Here is an 8,672-nt window from a genome sequence, read left to right on the forward strand (position 1 = left end):
CATTAAGATTCAAATATATATAGATACTTGTTAATAACCTGTCGGCCTAATAGTCCAATTGCTGAGGGAGCTATGTTTACGCTCTGGTGTCAAGACTAACATGCACATTCTAGCGCTACGTCAATTTTGTGAACTCTAGACAGTACAATAGAACAAATCATGGGAGACTGGACCAAGAGTATGAGAAAAATCTACAAAACTAAAAGTTATAGGAAGTTTCACTACTAAGAAAAATACCTTCATCTACTTCAGTTAAAAATGCCCTTCAACGTCGGTTATGAACCATCTTCGTAGAGCACGTCGTAGAATGTGAAGCATCTACGACGACAATTCCAGCAACCGTCTTAGAATGTATGAAATTCTAAAACGGTTATGACACTAAAACCGTCTTAGAATGTATCCCATTTTAAGACAATTTTTACGCCAAAACCGTCTTAGAATGTATCACATTCTAAATCGGTTTTGGCTTCAAAACTGTCTTAAAATGGGTTACATTCTAAGACAGTTTTGTGAAAACCGTCTTAGAATGTAAACACATTCAAAGACAGATTTTATAAAATAACCGTTATAGAATGATTTTTTTTTCTTTCTTTGACACATTAACATTATATTACATCATCCAAAACAATCAAATCATGAAAATTGAAATACAATATACACAAACTATTTTACAAATAATTTATCCATGAAATCTCATAAATTAATTTACTTATAACCCAAAAAAAATTATTTGGAATACATAGTTCACAATTTGTTTGGAGATGAGTTTATGGCTATAGTCACATCTTCCACTCCATCAATACCCATCAATGACCATACATCATCAACTAATCCATTCACGACCTCATTAAAGCCCCTAAGGAATGCAATTTCAAACAAAAAACTTAATAATTTTGAAATAAGTGATAATAGACAACCTTGAATTTTAGCAAGAATAAGAATGATTAATGAACAAACTGCTACTCAATCATATCAACTTTAAAATGTGCCAAGTCAATAACCTAAATGCACAATGCATTAGTTAGAACTACCGAGGACATTAAAGCATGCCTTACCTACAAAGTCTCTGGGTAAATGTTCTTAAGCATGTTGGCGTCCACCACCATACTTATTTACTCCACGTGATTCTTGTGCTATCTGTCTTATATGTTGCAAGGCCTACATAGTCAATTTCACAATTCTCATTCACTAATTTTTGAAAAAGTTAAACATATCTAATTCATTTAACAAGCAACTAATTAATCTTATAGCAATTGTCAATTTTTCAGGCAAGAATTTTGATGATTCAATTCATACAACGACCTCAGTACTTCGGGTACACTAAGGACTATTTTAAAATTCTAAAAATGGCTTGGATATATATTACTTACATCTAAATAAATATGATCAACAATATGAATAATGGATCCACAATCCTCACATGGTCTAATTAGAAAACCACTGAGAAGCATTTCAGCTCTTACAAAACTAGTAGAAGGAGGCCCTGTTGCTCAACCAGTTGAGGATTTCAATGATCTCTCACATATATGCCAACATCATAATTTCGATTAGCCAAATTTGTTTTAAAATCACAAATCTTTCAATATTTTTCAATACATTGACATAAAACACACCAAAATGTACAATCACATTCGTAAGCCACACCCTGTAAGCAAAAGGTTCAAATTTTTCATAACAATTCCAACATCAAACAGACCAAAAATCGCAATAATGGAAGCAAAGTAGGGAGGGAAAAATATTTGTTCCCATGAATTCTAAAAGTTGGTGGGGACCAATAGCAATTCTTGTACGTGAAACCTTGATTCCGTCATTGCTTGACTGCATAGACAAAGAGCCAATTTTTATAAGCAGCAACTGAATTCAGCATGGCTTAAATGACGAATTCTTTAAATGCAGTTGCATTTAATTTACAATACATTCATTAGCAATCACAAACAACTATCTAATTTTCATATATACATTAGATGCTTGGGAATAGTTTTCCACTCAAACTCAACATTGTAATGCCAAATCAATTCAGAAATAGAACTATCAAGTCAAAACCATCACAATATTGCACGAGAAAAAAACAATGTTCGTGAAGGTCATTTTTGCTATCTAAGTCAACCCACTACTAAAAAAAAGGTTTTCTACATCGGTTATTCGAGCCATTCTACATCGATTTTCAACCATCGTAGTAGCAGGCAACGTAAAAAGGGAAAACCTTTTCTACGACGGTCGTGAAAGACTGTCTTAGAATGTTGAACATTCTACATCGGTTATGAGAGGACCGATGTAGAATGATAACGATTCTAAGACGATCCTGCACCAAAGACCGTCTTAGAATGATTAGCATTCTACACCGATGTAGAATGATAACCTTCTCCAGCAGTCATTTACCTAGTGGCTAAGGCAGTGATGCATGATAAACACTGAATGTGGAAATATAACTCACCGTGAGAAGAAAAATGTTAGTCCAAGTTTAATTCCTCTTGCAACAGAAACTTCAAACCAGTAGTAGATTAGCAAAATTGGTGGAATTGGAGTCCCTAGTTCCATCTGGACACTAAATACAAAGAAGTAATTAATTAATAAATTGAATATGACTTGCCCACAAATAACTTAATATTGTGCACTACTCTTTAAGTCAAAATACTAAAACTTGGATTAGTTATTGGTTTTGGGCAGGCAACATTCCTTAGATTAAAAAAAATTATTACTCGAGTACTAAAACAAATTAAAACTTTAAAAAATGGTAGGTCCTTCCCAAACAATTATTACTTTAGAATTTTTTAGATGTTATTTTCTAGAGGTGATAATTGTTCCAACAAGGAAATTTACTCTAAATTACCTTAGCATTGTTTTGATGTGGATATTTATCACCCTTGTATAAAATAGGCATAAATTTTGGGGTAAGTTGATAGCAACAGCAATATACCAGACTCAGACAAAGAACAACAACAATAGCATTAACAGGCCAAAGAGAAATGTAAACAAGCCCAATTACCTGAGTGACTACATGTAAGGGAAGCAACACTCAGCAAATGAGATTCACACTTCCACTACTCTGCCCTGATTATGTTTCGAGCAATTCCATCACGTGTTTAGTTGTTATTTTCCAACAATGGAAAATCACATATAGCGAGTAGCTTTCAATTAACACATAGCTAGATTAACCATTTAGTTCGAGTTTTCATAAAGGCAAAATTCTCCAAAAAAAGAATAAAAGGTTCAATAATCAACTTAAATTGACAAATTACAGAATCAAAGAACATGAGAAATTAAATGGAAAGAAAATGAAGCCAAGGACATACGTCAAGAGAAGACAAAGCAGAATTTTGAAATAGCACAGGAGAGCATAAGACAGGTACGTCCACACTAGACAGTGAGGTCAACAGAAATCTGCAGAGTGCAGACAAAAAAACATTAGTCAGCAGTACATGATTGAAAATATAAGAGTAAACATCAAATAAGTTTGATTTAATTTAGGCCAATGAAAGTGACCAATGACCTTCCTAAAAGCATTGTTTAGCTTATTTCACAGTCAAGCTTGTCAAAATAATATTTTTTTTCAGTAAACTTCACACTCATGTTTACAAATAAGCTCTCATTTTATAAGAACTTACAGAATAAATGCTTAGTTAACTTGTTTACAATTTAGATTATTTTTTAATTATAGCTTTTAACACTATTAACACACACACACACACACACACACTATATATATATATATATATATATATATATATATATATGTATATATATATATATATATATTACTATTTTGAATTTAATTTTGTTATATTGATAATTTAAATATTTTTTATATTATCAATCAACTAAAAATTATCTTAAAATTTAACTTTAAAATAATTATTATAAAAATAATAATTTTTAATTATATGGAAATTAATGAATAGATAATAGTAAATAAAACCTTTGCAATTAGGTATTTCAATTAAATTCTATTGAGAAATTATTATATGGTTGAGAATCATCACATGTTCCATAGTTCTTATTCATGGGACACGTAGTTGAGTTGTTCATGGACCAATATAAATCTTAAAACACAAGAAACACATATGATATGTTTGTCACCTTGTTTTGATAAGTACACAAACTTACCTACAATATGGGACAAGGTTGTTAATAGAAAAATAAAAATAAAAATAAAAAGATTGAATACAAACTATGAAGAACATAAGACAACATTGTTTATCTTGCATCCACAGGGTCCAAAGTTCATTTTTGAGCTATAAAGTTGAAACCATTAAAAGTTAGATAAAAATTAAAAAGAAATCAGACAATAAAAAAGAATTACGGTTATTCTTTAATTCCTGTGATAATTATATTACTCAAAAATTGAAAGAGGATGAATAAATTAAAATTAAATAGATTTAAATTAAGAAATTATAGAATTAAATGGTACCATAATTTGTTTTCTACTCAATACTCATCATTGGTTCAGTTTAACAAAGCAAGGAGCTTCTAACAGTTGACCAATATGAAGATATGCACCATATCTACAGCAATGTATATGTCCCCAAATGTAATAGTTTCAGAAACATTGTTTATCAATAAACAAGAAGTATTAAATTGTAGTCATATTGGTCCATAAAAAATGTACTGCATTAATAATTAATAAAAGATTAAAAATACAATTTTTAAAAAATTATGTGATTATTTGTTAGACTTTTTGGTAATTTCGTTATTAGTCACCAATTAAATGTTGTTATTTAAATATTTAAATACATGAACTAAAAGTAATGACATTTCTAATTAGTTTCAGTCAAAATTTAGATTAAAAAATTAAAAGCATGAATAAATAAAAAATAAGAACCAAAAAGATAGTAACTTCTTTAAATTAAATAACTTTCTTTAATTAATTTATATGAGAATTAGTTTTTTTTTCAGGTCATGTGTGGATTAGTTAAATAGTTCATATATTATGTGATATAAATAGTATAAAAATAATAAAATACTGATTACAAGCATGTAATCAGTAGTTGGCAACAGTCTCATAGTTACAGGTTACAAGCATGTATAAATACTAAAAGAAAACTTACTTTGATGAAGTTCCATTCACAAAAGTCATGGCATAATCTGGAACCTCTGACGTCAGTGAAATCATATTATAAAGACAAGTATAACTACCTAAAATAATTTGCCTTAAAAAACTAGAATTTGTATAAAAAATCATACAACATCAGCTTGAAAAAAAAATTAAAGTTCAAATTGTTATTCATAATTTTCAAATTGTTAGTTGTGAACGAATTTAAGTTCGTTCTCCTGCTTCCATTATCATCAACCATGTGGTTATGAATTACAAAGTCATGGCACTTCCAGTATGAAGATACAAACCAAATAAGGAAAGTGTAAACAACCACTAACTGGCATGATATGAATAGAACCATTAGTAACAGAAAGTGGTGAAGCCAATACCTTTGCTCTTGTTAGAAAACAGCAAGTCCAGAATAAGATAATAATATCAATATACCTTAGGTGCTCTAAAGTGAGTACAAAACTTGACTCAAAGCAATGCTTAAAATATAGACTAATTATTTATGTGAAAACAAATTCTTGATACGATAGAAACAAGCAATGTTTAAATAAGACAATTAAAAATGAAAAAAAATTAAGAACGAAGCAAAAGGGAGAAAAATACATGTTAAGGGTATATTAATTGGAGAAGAAACTAGAAAGGTCAGAATAGAACACAAAGCTCTGAGAAAAATCGTATATTGAATATATCATCAAAATTTACTCTTTGGGTATTCGTAGATATTTCATGCATTCAAGTATTCTGTTTAAGGACTGTACTAGAAAAAAAATCCTGCTAAATTAATTGTTTCTTGCAAAGTAGATGGATTTTTAGTAGGGAGAAGTGCACCGAAGGGGTGTTGAAGCAATTAATAGATAGTGTTTTCGGAAGCCAGAGCCAAAAAATGAGTTTTCTTTTGTGTATTTTTCTCTTTGTTCAGTAAAAATTTATTATTGAAATTGCAGAGGATTAACAAAAAGAAACCTATTCGACTTCCTCTTCACGGTTCGAATCCGAATTCGGGCAATTTTTAATACATACAATAATTTAAAAAATTACCTTGGGACCTCGTATTTTTATTCATCCATGTTCCATGACGTAAGTAACTGCTACTGAAATATTGCTTCCTGCAACTCATATCCACTTTCAATACACCTTTCCTTCTTCATTGAATTTTTCCCCTCTTCAATTCCCCAAATCCAAAACCAGATTCCACATTCGTTGCTCCACTCTCGAGATTCAAACCTGAACCCGTCGATCTCCACTACCATTGAACGAATCGCTAAGAAGTTTCACAGCCTCGGCATCACCAAACCCCTTACCTCCTCCTCTGAAATTCACGTTCTGTTCCCACATGATCTCTCGAAGCGGCAAATGGGGCACACCTTCGAGCCGAGCTGGAGCACACCACTGAAACCGATGTCGGTTCCAGGGACCGGCATCGCGGCACTGAGCAAGAGCGAGGTGAGGAGGCAGAACAAACTGCGGGCAGAGGAGTTGAGGAGGAAAGAATTGGTGCCGACCCTGGTGGAGCTGAGCCTCTCGAACTCAGAGATTCGGCACCTGACCACGCTAGGGTTTGTGACAAAGAAAAAGGGAGATACAAGGCAACAATGAGAGAGAGGAAAGTGAAGGGTGAGTGGAAAATGAAGGGTCAGCAACAGTGTACCCGAGAAGATAAATAAGAGAGAGAGAAAAACATAACAATTCAAAGACGGGTTTTTAAAATAACCGTCCTTGAACTTATAATCTAAAGATTCTACGACGTTTTTGGCCAACCGTATTTGTTGCTACGTCGTAGTAAATGTCTTTTGCAGTAGTGACCACATCATGTACATCGCAACTGGTTAGATGTCAATAATATAACATTACGGCAAGATGTTGGAATTGGCCTTGGTAAGGGCTTTAACAAAGTAATTCTGAATCTTGGGTATTATACGCTGAATCAGATGAGAGTGTCTAGATGAGAGTGTCTGCAAATAGTAGTTGGTGGAAACAAAACTTCAAGAAAGATTAGGAAGACATAGAACCAATGTAATGTTTACGAGAAACTCATTCATCATATTTGGGATTTATTTAACCTGTTAACTTGATTATTCAATTCATTTCAAAATTTCAAACCAAGGGTTTTAAGATCCCTGTCTATCATATGAATCAAAAGCAAACAATACTAAAAATATGACAATTTGCAGCCAAAATAAATAAGAAAGAAGAGATAATGAATATATTAAACACAAATCACAAAGAAAAATCATACGCAGCTTTCCATATTTTGATAACCACATATAAAAATTATTTCTCATCTGAATACTAACAAAAATAACATGAAAACTTGCTTTCTGGTTGCCATTTAGCTATTAAATGAAACAACTTTGCACTAAAACTGAAAGGTTCATGGAATCAAGTGAAGAACTAACTAATTACTGGATATGGCAGGCTGTATAGTTTTGATTTAGTCCTATAAAAGAATGACATTGTTTAAGTAGATCCCAAAACTTTAAATATATGAATATTCATTTTAGGTTGTCACATGCTTTTGCTAAAACTACAAGTAAAATAAAGACAAATAGGCATTAAAAGTAGGTGCAACTGAACTGACCTAAAACCTCCAAGTTACACAAGATGATTCAGATATTTATTCTATTTAGATTGAGTTTATTTCTTTTAGACATCTTTTATGTATTGCAAAGGAAAAGAAAAAAAAAAAAGAAAATACACACACACAAGAAGCAAACACGGGATTGAGGGATCAGATAGATACCCTGGCTTTCCACTCAATTTATCATAGTGCTCCAAGATAAAAAGGATGCTTGTGTGCCTCAATGATAAAGTGTTAAAGGCCTCTAAAAGTTCATAAATACTGGACACATTCTCCAGTGATATATCCTGGGACCAAAAACATCAAATCAAGTGAATCTACTTTACAGTCTAATAGTATTCCACGGGAGGACAAGTGTGGGCACAAAAACTCTCATGGTTGACCTGTGCACGGGAGGACAAGTGGTATCACTTACATCAATAGACTAAAAACTTTCATAAAAAATTAAAATAAAAAATCATATTTTGAAGCTAAAAATATACACTTTTTAACATAAAAGTCAGCTTCTATCTATTTTTATTTCAATGTAAATTATAATTTATTTTCTTTTAAGTTTAATGTTAGTTTCTTAATAAGACTTTGCTGATTGATGGCATTGTAATTTTGTTTTATATGGCTCCTAATGAATTAGACGACTACTCTTATAATACTCGCTGAAAGGTCTTTACTCTCATTCGATGTGATTATAAAAACCAGTTTTCTACCAAGTAATTTTATCAGGTTTATGAAATCTCTAAGTGTTAAGAGTATTAGTTTTCACATTTTTAGTTGTTCCCTTATTTCCTAACAAAGATTGAACAAGTATGAATTCTTGATCCCTTGACAATTCTGCTATACAAATTTAGTTTAATTTTAGCTTTTTCTTTAATTTATGATAATACATATTGTATCTTTATATTAAAAAAAAATATGTTGGACTTCACTTTTTATGAAGAAAAAATGTTAAAAAGAAAGCAAGAGTAACAAAGCACAACAATCTTCAAATTTGAGGTGTGTTCAAAACTTAAGGAATAGCAAGCAAGAAACAAAAGGATAAATAAAAGGCTGGAACCA

The 8,672-nt window shown here is 31.4% G+C and overlaps 1 long non-coding RNA gene across 3 annotated transcripts; it reads right to left on the reverse strand.

Annotated features, from left to right (window-relative positions):
* Positions 1-642: 642 nt before the first annotated feature.
* On the reverse strand, positions 643-6,736 carry LOC102669114 (uncharacterized). Of its 3 annotated transcripts, none has more exons than XR_005888354.1 (6): positions 6,080-6,736; positions 3,294-3,381; positions 2,435-2,545; positions 1,371-1,818; positions 1,056-1,158; positions 643-856 (listed from the first exon to the last, which is right to left on the reverse strand). It is a non-coding gene; the product is annotated as an uncharacterized lncRNA (long non-coding RNA). The 3 variants fall into 3 exon arrangements; XR_005888356.1 differs by having other exon boundaries at positions 1,421-1,818; positions 6,080-6,735; XR_005888355.1 differs by lacking the exon at positions 1,371-1,818 and having other exon boundaries at positions 6,080-6,729.
* Between the last annotated feature and the right edge of the window lie 1,936 nt (positions 6,737-8,672).

Source organism: Glycine max, chromosome 14, assembly GCF_000004515.6.
Source record: "Glycine max cultivar Williams 82 chromosome 14, Glycine_max_v4.0, whole genome shotgun sequence".
NCBI classification, from domain to species: domain Eukaryota; kingdom Viridiplantae; phylum Streptophyta; class Magnoliopsida; order Fabales; family Fabaceae; genus Glycine; species Glycine max.